We start from the raw sequence: 11,259 nt of genomic DNA, 5'->3' as shown, positions 1-11,259 counted from the left end.
TCGTATAACGTAAAAAGGGCATAAAATAAATAGTTGTTACTTGTTGTGCAGTAATTGGGAATATGTTGGAGTTTTGGAGATGCTTTTGTCCTTTGAACTTCAACTCTTCCTTGAAATCCTTCAACACACGCAAGGCTCCTTCCATGGCAAGCTCTACGTAAGGTGTCACCGTTGTCAATGGTTACTTCCCATCCTCTCAGTGAAAACGTTCCTATGCTCTGTCACAGCACGACTAATCATCTGTCGGTTCTCAATCAGGTTGGAGTAGAATCCATTGATTCTTTTGCGTCTGTCACTAACGCCCAGCCTTCAGGAGTTTGAAGCTCGTCACAGTCATTCAATCCCAGAATCCTACTCGGAATACCACAGACAAGGTTTAGACTTTCCGGATTCTCATGAATGCCGCCATCAATCCGGCTTATACCACGAAGATTCTGATTAAGGAATCTAAGAGATACTCATTCAATCTGATGTAGAACGGAGGTGGTTGTCAGGCACACATTCATGGATTAAGGAAGGTGATGAGTGCCACGGATCATCACCTTCTCCATAATTAAGCGCGAATGAACATCTTAGATAAGAACAAGCGTGTTTGAATGGAAAACAAAGTAATTGTATTAATTCATCGAGACGCTGCAGAGCTCCTCACCCCCAACAATGGAGTTTAGAGACTCATGCCGTCAAAAAGTATGTAATTCAGATCTGAAAATGTCATGAGGTGCAAAATAATTCTCTAAAAGTTGTTTAAATAGTAAACTAGTAACCTAGGTTTACAAAATATGAGAAAACTAAGGTAATTGGTGCAGAAATCCACTTCTGGGGCCCACTTGGTGTGTGCTGGGGCTGAGACTAAAGCTATCCACGAACTGAGGCTTTTCTTGGAGTTGAACTCCAAGTTATAACGTGTTTTGGGCGTTCAACTCCGGATCATGACATGTTTCTGGCGTTTAACTCCAGACAGCAGCATGTACTTGGCGTTCAACGCCAAGTTACATCGTCTATCTTCGCGCAAAATATGGACTATTATATATTGCTGGAAAGCCCTGGATGTCTACTTTCCAACGCCGTTGAGAGCGCGCCAATTGGACTTCTGTAGCTCTAGAAAATCCATTTCGAGTGCAGGGAGGTCAGAATCCAACAGCATCAGCAGTCCTTTTTCAGCCTAACTCAGATTTTTGCTCAGCTCCCTCAATTTCAGCCAGAAAATACCTGAAATCACAGAAAAACACACAAACTCATAGTAAAGTCCAGAAATATGATTTTTGCCTAAAAACTAATAAAATTTAACTAAAAACTAATGAAAACATGCTAAAATCTACATGAAATTACCCCCAAAAAGCGTATAAAATATCCGCTCATCACACACGTTTGCAATTCCCCGGCAACGGCGCCATTTTGACGAACGGATTCTTGTGTGGTCTAGAATTTCATAATTAAAGCTCTCGTTGAAAGTATAGCTTCTAAACCAACTAAAATTCTTTCGTACAAAAAATTAGTTGTCACAAGTAACAAACCTTAAAAATAATAACCGAAGTATTCAAACCTCAGGTCATCTCTCAAGGAATTGTAAGGAAGTGTTATTGTTATTAGTTATGTAAAGGTATATTTTGGGGTTTTTAAGATAAGAAGCAAGAATAGTAAATGACAAAAGGAATAAACTAATAACTGGAAAAGCTCTTGGCAAGGTATGAGAACTAGATGTCCTATCCAAGTTATCCTTATCAATTGTGATGAGAATTGTTCATTACTCCCACTTGGCCAACCTCTAACTATGAAGGTATGTCAAGTGGATAAATCAATTTGATTTCCCAGATCCTAGTCAACTCCTATGAAAAGACTAGAGTTAGTGAAATTCAAATCAACTAGCAAACATAACAATTATCCGTCAACAGAGGAGTTTGATAACTCAAGTGTCACCAGTTACTCAAACAAAGCCAAGAGATTCAACAACAACAAATGGAGAAACAAACAATAAACATGGAATACCTCAAATTGCATTAATAAGAGAAATCAAATCTAACATGAGAATTCATAAATTAAAGTAATAGAATAAATAAAAGTAGAAGAGAAACTAAATTAAAGGAACATTGAACCTTGAATTGGGAAGAAATAAACCAAAAACTAATAGAAATCTTAAATCCTAAAACCTAGAGAGAGGAGAGATCCTCTCTCTCTCTCTAAAAACTACATCTAAAACCTAAAATTATGTGAATGAGAAGTGTCTGATGATTTCTCCACTCTGCAGCCTCTAATCTGTGTTTTCTGGGCCAAAAACTGGGTCAAAAATAGCCCAAAAATTGCCCCCAGCGATTTCTGCAGTTGCAGTACGTCGCGCATGTCGCGCGTACGCGCCAGGTGCGCGTGCGTGCCGATGGACTTTTTGCCAATATGCGCGTGCGCGTCGCCTAGCTGCATGGCCATTGATGAGCGGATATTTTATACGCTTTTTGGGGGTAATTTCATGTAGATTCTAGTGTGTTTTAGTTAGTTTTTAGTAGATTTTATTCGTTTTTAGACAAAAATCATATTTCTGGACTTTACTATGAGTTTGTGTGCTTTTCTGTGATTTCAAGTATTTTCTGGCTGAAATTGAGGGAGCTAAGCAAAAATCTTATTCAGGCTGAAAAAGAACTGCTGATGTTGTTGGATTCTGACCTCCCTGCACTCGGAATGGATTTTTTTGAGCTACAGGAGTTCAATTGGTGCGTTCTCAATTGGGTTGGAAAGTAGACATCCAGGGCTTTCCAGCAATATATAATAGTCTATACTTTGCGTGAAGATAGCTGACGTAAACTGGCGTTCAACGCCAGTTCCTTGTTACAGTCTGGCGTTCAGCACCAGAAACAGGTTACAACCTGGCGTTCAACTCTAGAAACAGCCCAGGAACGTGAGAAGCTTAAGTCTCAGCCCCAGCACACACCAAGTGGGCCCCAGAAGTGGATTTCTGCACTATCCATCCTAGTTTACTCATTTTCTGTAAACCTAGGTTACTAGTTTAGTATTTAAACAACTTTTAGAGATTTATTTTGCATCTCACGACATTTTTAGATCTGAATTTTATACTCTTTGACGGCATGAGTCTCTAAACTCCATTGTTGGGGGTGAGGAACTCTGCAGCGTCTCGATGAATTAATGCAATTATTTCTGTTTTCCATTCAAACATGCTTGTTCCTATCTAAGATGTTCATTCGTGCTTTACTATGAAGAAGGTGATGATCCGTGACACTCATCACCTTCCTCAATCCATGAACGTGTGCCTGACAACCACCTCCGTTCTACATTAGACTGAATGAGTATCTCTTAGATTCCTTAATCAGAATCTTCGTGGTATAAGCTAGAATTGTTGGCGGTATTCATGAGATTCTGGAAAGTCTAAACCTTGTCTGTGGTATTCCGAGTAGGATTCAAGGATTGGATGACTGTTGGGCATGATGACAAATGCAAAAGGATCAATGGATTCTATTCCAACATGATCAAGAACCGACAGATGATTAGCCGTGCTATGACAGAGCATTTGGACTATTTTCACTGAGAGGATGGGAAGTAGCCATTGACAACGGTGACACCCTACATACAGCTTGCCATGGAAGGAGCCTTGCATTTATGAAAGTGAGGAAGCATTATGTTACAGAAATTCAAAAGACAAAGCATCTCCAAAACTCCAACATATTCTCCATTATTGCATAATAAGTATTTATTTCATGCTCTTTTATCTTTTACAATCGAGGCTAAAGAATCATATTGGTATCCTGACTAAGATTAATAAGATAACCATAGCTTGCTTCAAACCAACAATCTCCGTGGGATTCGACCCTTACTCACGTAAGGTATTACTTGGACGACCCAGTGCACTTGCTGGTTAGTGGTACGAATTATGAAAAAGTGTGATTTACAATTTCGTGCACCAAGTTTTTCAAAAATATTATTTTTCCTTATTAATTTTTAATTTTTATGTGAGTTTAGTTTTATACTTTAAGTTTGGTGTCAATTGCATATTTCATATTTTCCTTTAAATTTTTGAATTTGTTTTTTTTTTTTTATTTTTCCTTGATCTTCAAATTGTTCTTGTCAAATTTTCTTGTTTGATCTTTGATTTTTCCTATTTTGTGTATTTTTCATGTTTTCCTTGTGCTTTTTTAAAATATTAGTTTTCAAAAATTATATTTTATATATACAATATTAAAACACGTTACATTTATAGCTTAGTAGGCTAGAGCGTTGACTTATATTCTTGGCAATTGGGTATCTTCCTTTTAAAACTTTTTTCAAAAATAATTTTTCTTTGATTAAATCTTGTGCCAAACTTTAAGTTTGGTGTTTTCTTGTTAATCTTTCTTTAATTTTCGAAAATTTTATTGTAATTTTCTAAAAATTTTAAGTTTGGTGTTCTTTCTTTTGTTCTTGGTGTTCTTGTGAATCTTCAAGGTGTTCTTGAGTCTTCCTTGTGTTTTGGTCTTAAAATTTTTAAGTTTGGTGTTCCTTAGTGTTTTCCCTCCAAAATTTTCGAAAACAAGGAGCATTAGATCTAAAAATTTTTAAGTCTTGTGTCTTTTGTGTGTTTTTCTCTTTCATCATAAAATTTCAAAAATAAAAAAAATATATTTTCCTTTAATTATTTTTTATTTTCAATCCTTTTGGTTGACTTGGTCAAATTTTTTAAAATCATATCTTTTTCAAAACTTCCTAACCACTTTTTCTCTCTCTTCAATTTCGAAAATTATATCCAAAATTTTTCAAATCTTTTCAATTAATTAATTATTTTCGTTTTCAATTTTTTATTTTATTTTATTTGGTTTTCTAAGTTTTGAATTTTTATTTAATTTTTCATTTATTTTATTTTATCTTCCTTTTAATTTCCGATATTAAAAAAAAATTTAAATCCACATTACTTGTTTTACTCCAACATGGACCTAAGTGGAAATGAACAGTCCAGAAGGACTCTGGGGTCATATGCTAACCACTACTGCTTCATATGGGAGTAGTATCTGTATACCCTCCATTGGAGTCAGTAGTTTTGAGTTAAATCCTCAGCTCATTATCATGGTGCAGCAAAGTTGCCAGTATTCCGGTCTTCCACAGGAAGAACCTACAGAGTTTCTGACACAATTTTTACAAATTACTGACACAGTACATGATAAGGAAGTAGATCAGGATGTCTACAGATTATTACTATTTCCATTTGCTATAAAGGACCAAGCTAAGAGGTGGTTAAATAACCAACCTAAGGACAGCATAAAGACATGGAAACAGCTGTCAGAAAAATTTCTGAATCACTATTTTCCTCCAAAACGGATGACACAGCTAAGGCTGAGCATCCAAGGCTTCAAACAAGGAGATAATAAATCCCTTTATGATGCCTGGGAGAGATATAGAGAGATGCTAAGAAAATGCCCCTCTGAAATGTTTTCAGAGTGGGTGCAGTTAGACATCTTCTACTATGGGCTTACAGAAAGAGCTCAGATTTCTCTAGACCACTGATGAGCGGATAATTTGTACCCTTTTTGGCATTGTTTTTAGTATGTTTTTAGTAGTTTTAGTTGAGTTCTTAGTATATTTTTATTAGTTTTTAGTTAAAATTCACTTTTCTGGACTTTACTATGAGTTTGTGTGTTTTTCTGTGATTTCAGGTATTTTCTGGCTGAAATTGAGGGAACTGAGCAAAAATCTGATCCAGAGACTGAAAAGGACTGCAGATGCTGTTGGATTCTGACCTCCCTGCATTTGAAGTGAATTTTCTAGAGCTACAGAAGCCCAATTGACGCGCTCTCAACGGCGTTGGAAAGTAGACATCCTGGGCTTTCCAGAAATATATAATAGTCCATACTTTGCCCAAGATTTGATGGCCCAAACTGGCGTTCAAAGTCACCCTCAGGAATTCCAGCGTTAAACGCCGGAACTGGAACCTAAATGGGAGTTAAACGCCCAAACTGGCATAAAAGCTGGCGTTTAACTCCAAGAAAAGTCTCTACATGAAATTCCTTCATTGCTCAGCCCAAGCACACACCAAGTGGGCCCGGAAGTGGATTTTTATGTCATTTACTCATCTCTGTAAACCTTAGGCTACTAGTTTACTATAAGTAGGACCTTTTGCTATTGTATTTTCATCTTTGGACATTTAGTTCTTAGATCATTGGGAGGCTGGCCTCACGGCCATGCCTAGACCTTGTTCTTATGTATTTTCAATGGTGGAGTTTCTACACACCATAGATTAAGGTGCGGAGCTCTGCTGTACCTCGAGTATTAATGCAATTACTATTGTTCTTCTATTCAATTCCGCTTGTTCTTTGTCCAAGATATCACTTGTTCTTCAACTTGATGAATGTGATGATCCGTGACACTCATCATCATTCTCACTTATGAACAAGGTGACTGACAACCACCTTTGTTCTACAAGCAACTAAGGCTCTAGTGAATATCTCTTGGATTCCTGATACACGATGCATGGTTGATCGCCTGACAACCGAGTGCTCGCCTGACAAACGAGCCAGCCATTCCGTGAGATCAGAGTCTTCGTGGTATAGGCAAGAACTGATGGCGGCATTCAAGAGAATCCGGAAGGTCTAAACCTTGTCTGTGGTATTCTGAGTAGGATTCAATGATTGAATGACTGTGACGTGCTTCAAACTCCTAGCAGGCGGGGCGTTAGTGACAGACGCAAAAGAATCAATGGATTCTATTCCGGCCTGACCGAGAACCGACAGCTGATTAGCCATATGCTGTGACAGAGCATAGGAACATTTTCACTGAGAGGATGGGAGGTAGCCACTGACAACGGTGAAACCCTACATAAGCCTGCCATGGAAAGGAGTAAGAAGGATTGGATGAAGACAGTAGGAAAGCAGAGAGACGGAAGGGAAGGCATCTTTATACGCTTATCTGAAGTTCCTACCAATGAATTACATAAGTAACTCTATCCTTATCTTTATGCTTTATTCGTATATCATTATACCCATTTGAGTCTGCCTGACTGAGATCTACAAGGTGACCATAGCTTGCTTCATACCAACAATCTCCGTGGGATCGACCCTTACTCGCGTAAGGTTTATTACTTGGACGACCCAGTGCACTTGCTGGTTAGTTGTGCAAAGTTGTGTAGTGATCACAATTTCGCGCACCAAGTTTTTGGCGCCATTGCCGGGGATTGTTTTGTGTATGGACAACTGACGGTTCATCTTGTTGCTTAGATTAGGTATTTTTTTTTCAGAGTTCTTAAGAATGAATTCTAGTGTTTCATGATAATCTGTTGAAATCTGGCTAGCTGAGAAGCCATGTCTAATCTTATTGGACCGAGGTTTCAACTGATCATCACAAGAGCTTGTTGATCTCTATCAATCTTGCTATTGGAGCAATGATCTGCTAAGGCTTGGCTGGCCATTGGCCATGTCTAGTGTTTTGGACCGAAGCTTTCTTTGAAAGCTTGGCTGGCTGTGAAGCCATGTCTAATTCCTGGACCGGAGTCTTAGACTAGCATTGCAATGATTCCTAGAATCCGAATTAAGGATTCTGAAACTTTTATTTTCTATTTCCATACAATTTTTGAAAAAGCACAAAAAATTTCAAAATCATAAAAAACCCAAAAATATTTTATGTTTCTTGTTTGAGTCTAGTGTCTAATTTTAAGTTTGGTGTCTTGCAATGCATTGTTTATTTGATCTTGGTTCTATTTTCAAGTCAATAGTACAGGGAACTGAAGATTCAGAACATGCAGCAGAGGAATTACACAGAAAAAGCTGGGCGTTCAAAACGCCCAGTGAAGAAGGACAGACTGGCGTTTAAACGCCAGCCAAGGTACCTGGTTGGGCGTTTAACGCCCAAAAAGGTAGCATTTTGGGCGTTAAACGCCAGAATGGATACCATTCTGGGCGTTTAACGCCAGGATGGCACAAAGGGGAGAATTTTGTTTTCACATCAATTTTTTTTCAAGTTTTCAAAGTTTTTCAAAATCAAATCTTTTTCAAATCATATCTTTTCAATCAAATGTTTTCAAAATCAATTTCTTTCCTTTTTCAAAGATACTTGCTAACAATTAATGATTTGATTGAACATTTCAAATATGTTGCCTTTTCTGTTGAGAAAGGTTTAATGTTTGAATCATATCTTTTCTTGTTAGCCAAGTTTTTAATTTTCAAAATCAAATCTTTTTAAAATTGTTTTCAAATCATATTTTCTCAATCACATATTTTTAAAAATCAATCATATCTTCTTAACCTCATCTTTTTCAAAATAGCTTTCAATCAAATCTTTTTGACTTCTAATTTCAAAATCTTTTTCAAAAATCACTTGATTTCTTTCCCACTCTTATTTTCAAAAATTAATTAGTGTTTTTCAAAATGTTTTCAAATTCTCTAACTTAATTTTCGAAAATTCTCTTCCCCTCTTCCCACATCCTTCTATTTATGGAGCACCACTCCTTCTCAATGCACAATTCGAACTCTATCTGATTAAGTTCGAATTCTTCTACCTCTTTCTTCTATTTTTCTGTTCTTCTGACACCTTAAGGAATCTCTATACTGTGACATAGAGGATTCCACATTTTCTTGTTCTCTTCTCTTTCATATGAGCAGGAGCAGAGACAAAGGCATTTTTGTTGAAGCTGACCCTGAACCTGAAAGGACCTTGAAGCAAAAGCTAAGAGAAGCTAAGGCACAATTCTCTATAGAGGACCTAACAGAAATCTTCAAAGAAGAAGAAGACATGGCAGCCGAAAACAACAACAATGCAAACAATGCAAGGAAGGTGCTGGGTGACTTTACTGCACCTACTCCCGACTTCTATGGGAGAAGCATCTCTATCCCTGCCATTGGAGCAAACAACTTTGAGCTTAAGCCTCAATTAGTTTCTCTAATGCAACAGAATTGCAAGTTTCATGGACTTCCATTGGAAGATCCTCATCAGTTCTTAGCTGAATTCTTGCAAATCTGTGACACTGTCAAGACTAATGGGGTAGACCCTGACGTCTATAGACTTATGCTATTCCCTTTTGCTGTAAGAGACAGAGCTAGGACATGGTTGGATTCACAACCTAAAGAAAGCCTGGACTCATGGGAAAAGCTAGTCAATGCCTTCTTGGCAAAGTTCTTTCCACCTCAAAAATTAAGTAAGCTTAGAGTGGAAGTCCAAACCTTCAGACAGAAGGATGGAGAATCCCTCTATGAAGCTTGGGAAAGATACAAACAATTGATCAGAAAATGTCCTTCTGACATGCTTTCTGAATGGAGCATCATAGGTATTTTCTATGATGGTCTCTTTGAACTATCCAAGATGTCTCTGGATAGCTCTGCTGGAGGATCTCTTCATTTGAAGAAGACGCCTACAGAAGCTCAAGAGCTAATTGAAATGGTTGCAAATAACCAATTCATGTACACTTCTGAAAGGAATCCTGTGAACAATGGGGCTAATCAGAAGAAAGGAGTTCTTGAGATTGATGCTCTGAATGCCATTCTGGCTCAGAACAAGATATTGACTCAACAAGTCAATTTGATTTCTCAAAGTCTGTCTGGAATGCAAAATGCACCAAGCAGTACTAAGGATGCTTCATCTGAAGAAGAAGCCTATGATCCTGAGAACCCTTCAATGGAAGAGGTGAATTACCTAGGAGAACCCTATGGAAACACCTATAATTCTTCATGGAGAAATCATCCAAATTTCTCATGGAAGAATCAAGAAAGACCTCAACAAGGTTTTAACGACAAAAATGGTGGAAGAAATAGGTTTAGCAATAGCAAGCCTTTTCCATCACCTTCTCAGCAACAGACAGAGAATTCTAAGCAGAGCCACTCTGATTTAGCAACCATGGTCTCTGATCTAATCAAAACCACTCAAAGTTTCATGACTGAAACAAGGTCCTCCATTAGGAATTTGGAGGCACAAGTGGGACAGCTGAGCAAGAAAGTTACTGAACTCCCTCCTAGTACTCTCCCAAGCAATACAGAAGAAAATCCAAAAGGAGAGTGCAAGGCCATCAACATGGCCGAATTTGGAGAGGAAGGAGAGGAAGTGAACGCCACTGAGGAAGACCTCAATGGGCGTGCACTGACCTCCATTGAGTTCCCCAATGAGGAACCATGGGAATCTGAGGCTCAAAATGAGACCATAGAGATTCCATTGGACTTACTTCTGCCTTTCATGAGCTCTGATGAGTATTCTTCCTCTGAGAGGATGAGTATGTCACTGAAGAGCAAGTTGCTAAATACCTTGGAGCAATCATGAAGCTAAATGACAAGTTATTTGGAAATGAGACTTGGGAGAATGAACCCCCTTTGCTCACCAAAGAACTGGATGACTTGTCTAGGCAGAAATTACCTCAAAAGAGATAAGATCCTGGGAAGTTTTCAATACCTTGTACCATAGGCACCATGACCTTCAAGAAGGCTCTGTGTGACTTAGGGTCAAGTGTAAACCTCATGCCTCTCTCTGTAATGGAGAAGCTAGGGATCTTTGAGGTGCAAGCTGCAAGAATCTCATTAGAGATGGCAGACAACTCAAGAAAACAAGCTCATGGACTTGTAGAGGATGTTTTGGTGAAGATTGAAAACCATTACATCCCTGCTGATTTCATAGTCCTAGAGACTGGGAAGTGCATGGATGAAACCATCATCCTTGGCAGACCCTTCCTAGCCACAGCAAAGGCTGTGATTGATGTTGATAGAGGCGAACTGATCATTCAAGTGAATGAAGAATCATTTGTGTTTAAGGCTCAAGGATATCCCTCTGTCACCATGGAGAGGAAGCATGGAGAGCTTCACTCAAATCAGAGTCAAACAGAGCCCCCACAGTCAAACTCTAAGTTTGGTGTTGGGAGGCCACAACCAAACTCTAAGTTTGCTGTTGAACCCCCACATTCAAACTCTAAGTTTGGTGTTGGGAGGTTCCAACATTGCTCTGAGAAAATGTGAGGCTCCATGAGAGCCATCTGTCAAGCTACTGACATTAAAGAAGCGCTTGTTGGGAGGCAACCCAATGTTATATGTTATCTATTTTCTTTTGTTATTTCATGTTTTTTGTAGGTTGATGATCATGAGAAGTCACAAAATCAATTGAAAAAGCAAAAACAGAATGAAAAACAGGAAGAAAAATAGCACACCCTGGAGGAAGAACCCACTGGCGTTTAAACGCCAGTGAGGCTAGCAGTTGGGCGTTTAACGCCCAGTCTGGCACCATTCTGGGCGTTTAACGCCAGAAAGGGGCACCAGACTGGCGTTAAACGCAAGAAAAGGGCAAGAACCTGGCGTTAAACGCCAGAAATGGGCACCAGCCCGG

The 11,259-nt window shown here is 38.6% G+C and overlaps 1 non-coding gene across 1 annotated transcript; it reads right to left on the bottom strand.

Moving 5' to 3' along the window:
• Positions 1-9,099: 9,099 nt before the first annotated feature.
• Positions 9,100-9,207, bottom strand: LOC130964851 (small nucleolar RNA R71). Its single transcript, XR_009080919.1, has one exon. It is a non-coding gene; the product is annotated as a small nucleolar RNA R71 (small nucleolar RNA).
• Positions 9,208-11,259: the final 2,052 nt, after the last annotated feature.

Source organism: Arachis stenosperma, chromosome 2 (genome assembly GCF_014773155.1).
Source record: "Arachis stenosperma cultivar V10309 chromosome 2, arast.V10309.gnm1.PFL2, whole genome shotgun sequence".
NCBI classification, from domain to species: Eukaryota; Viridiplantae; Streptophyta; class Magnoliopsida; order Fabales; family Fabaceae; genus Arachis; species Arachis stenosperma.
The sequence above is the reverse complement of the archived record's forward strand: the minus strand, read 5'-3'. Positions and strand labels throughout refer to the sequence as shown.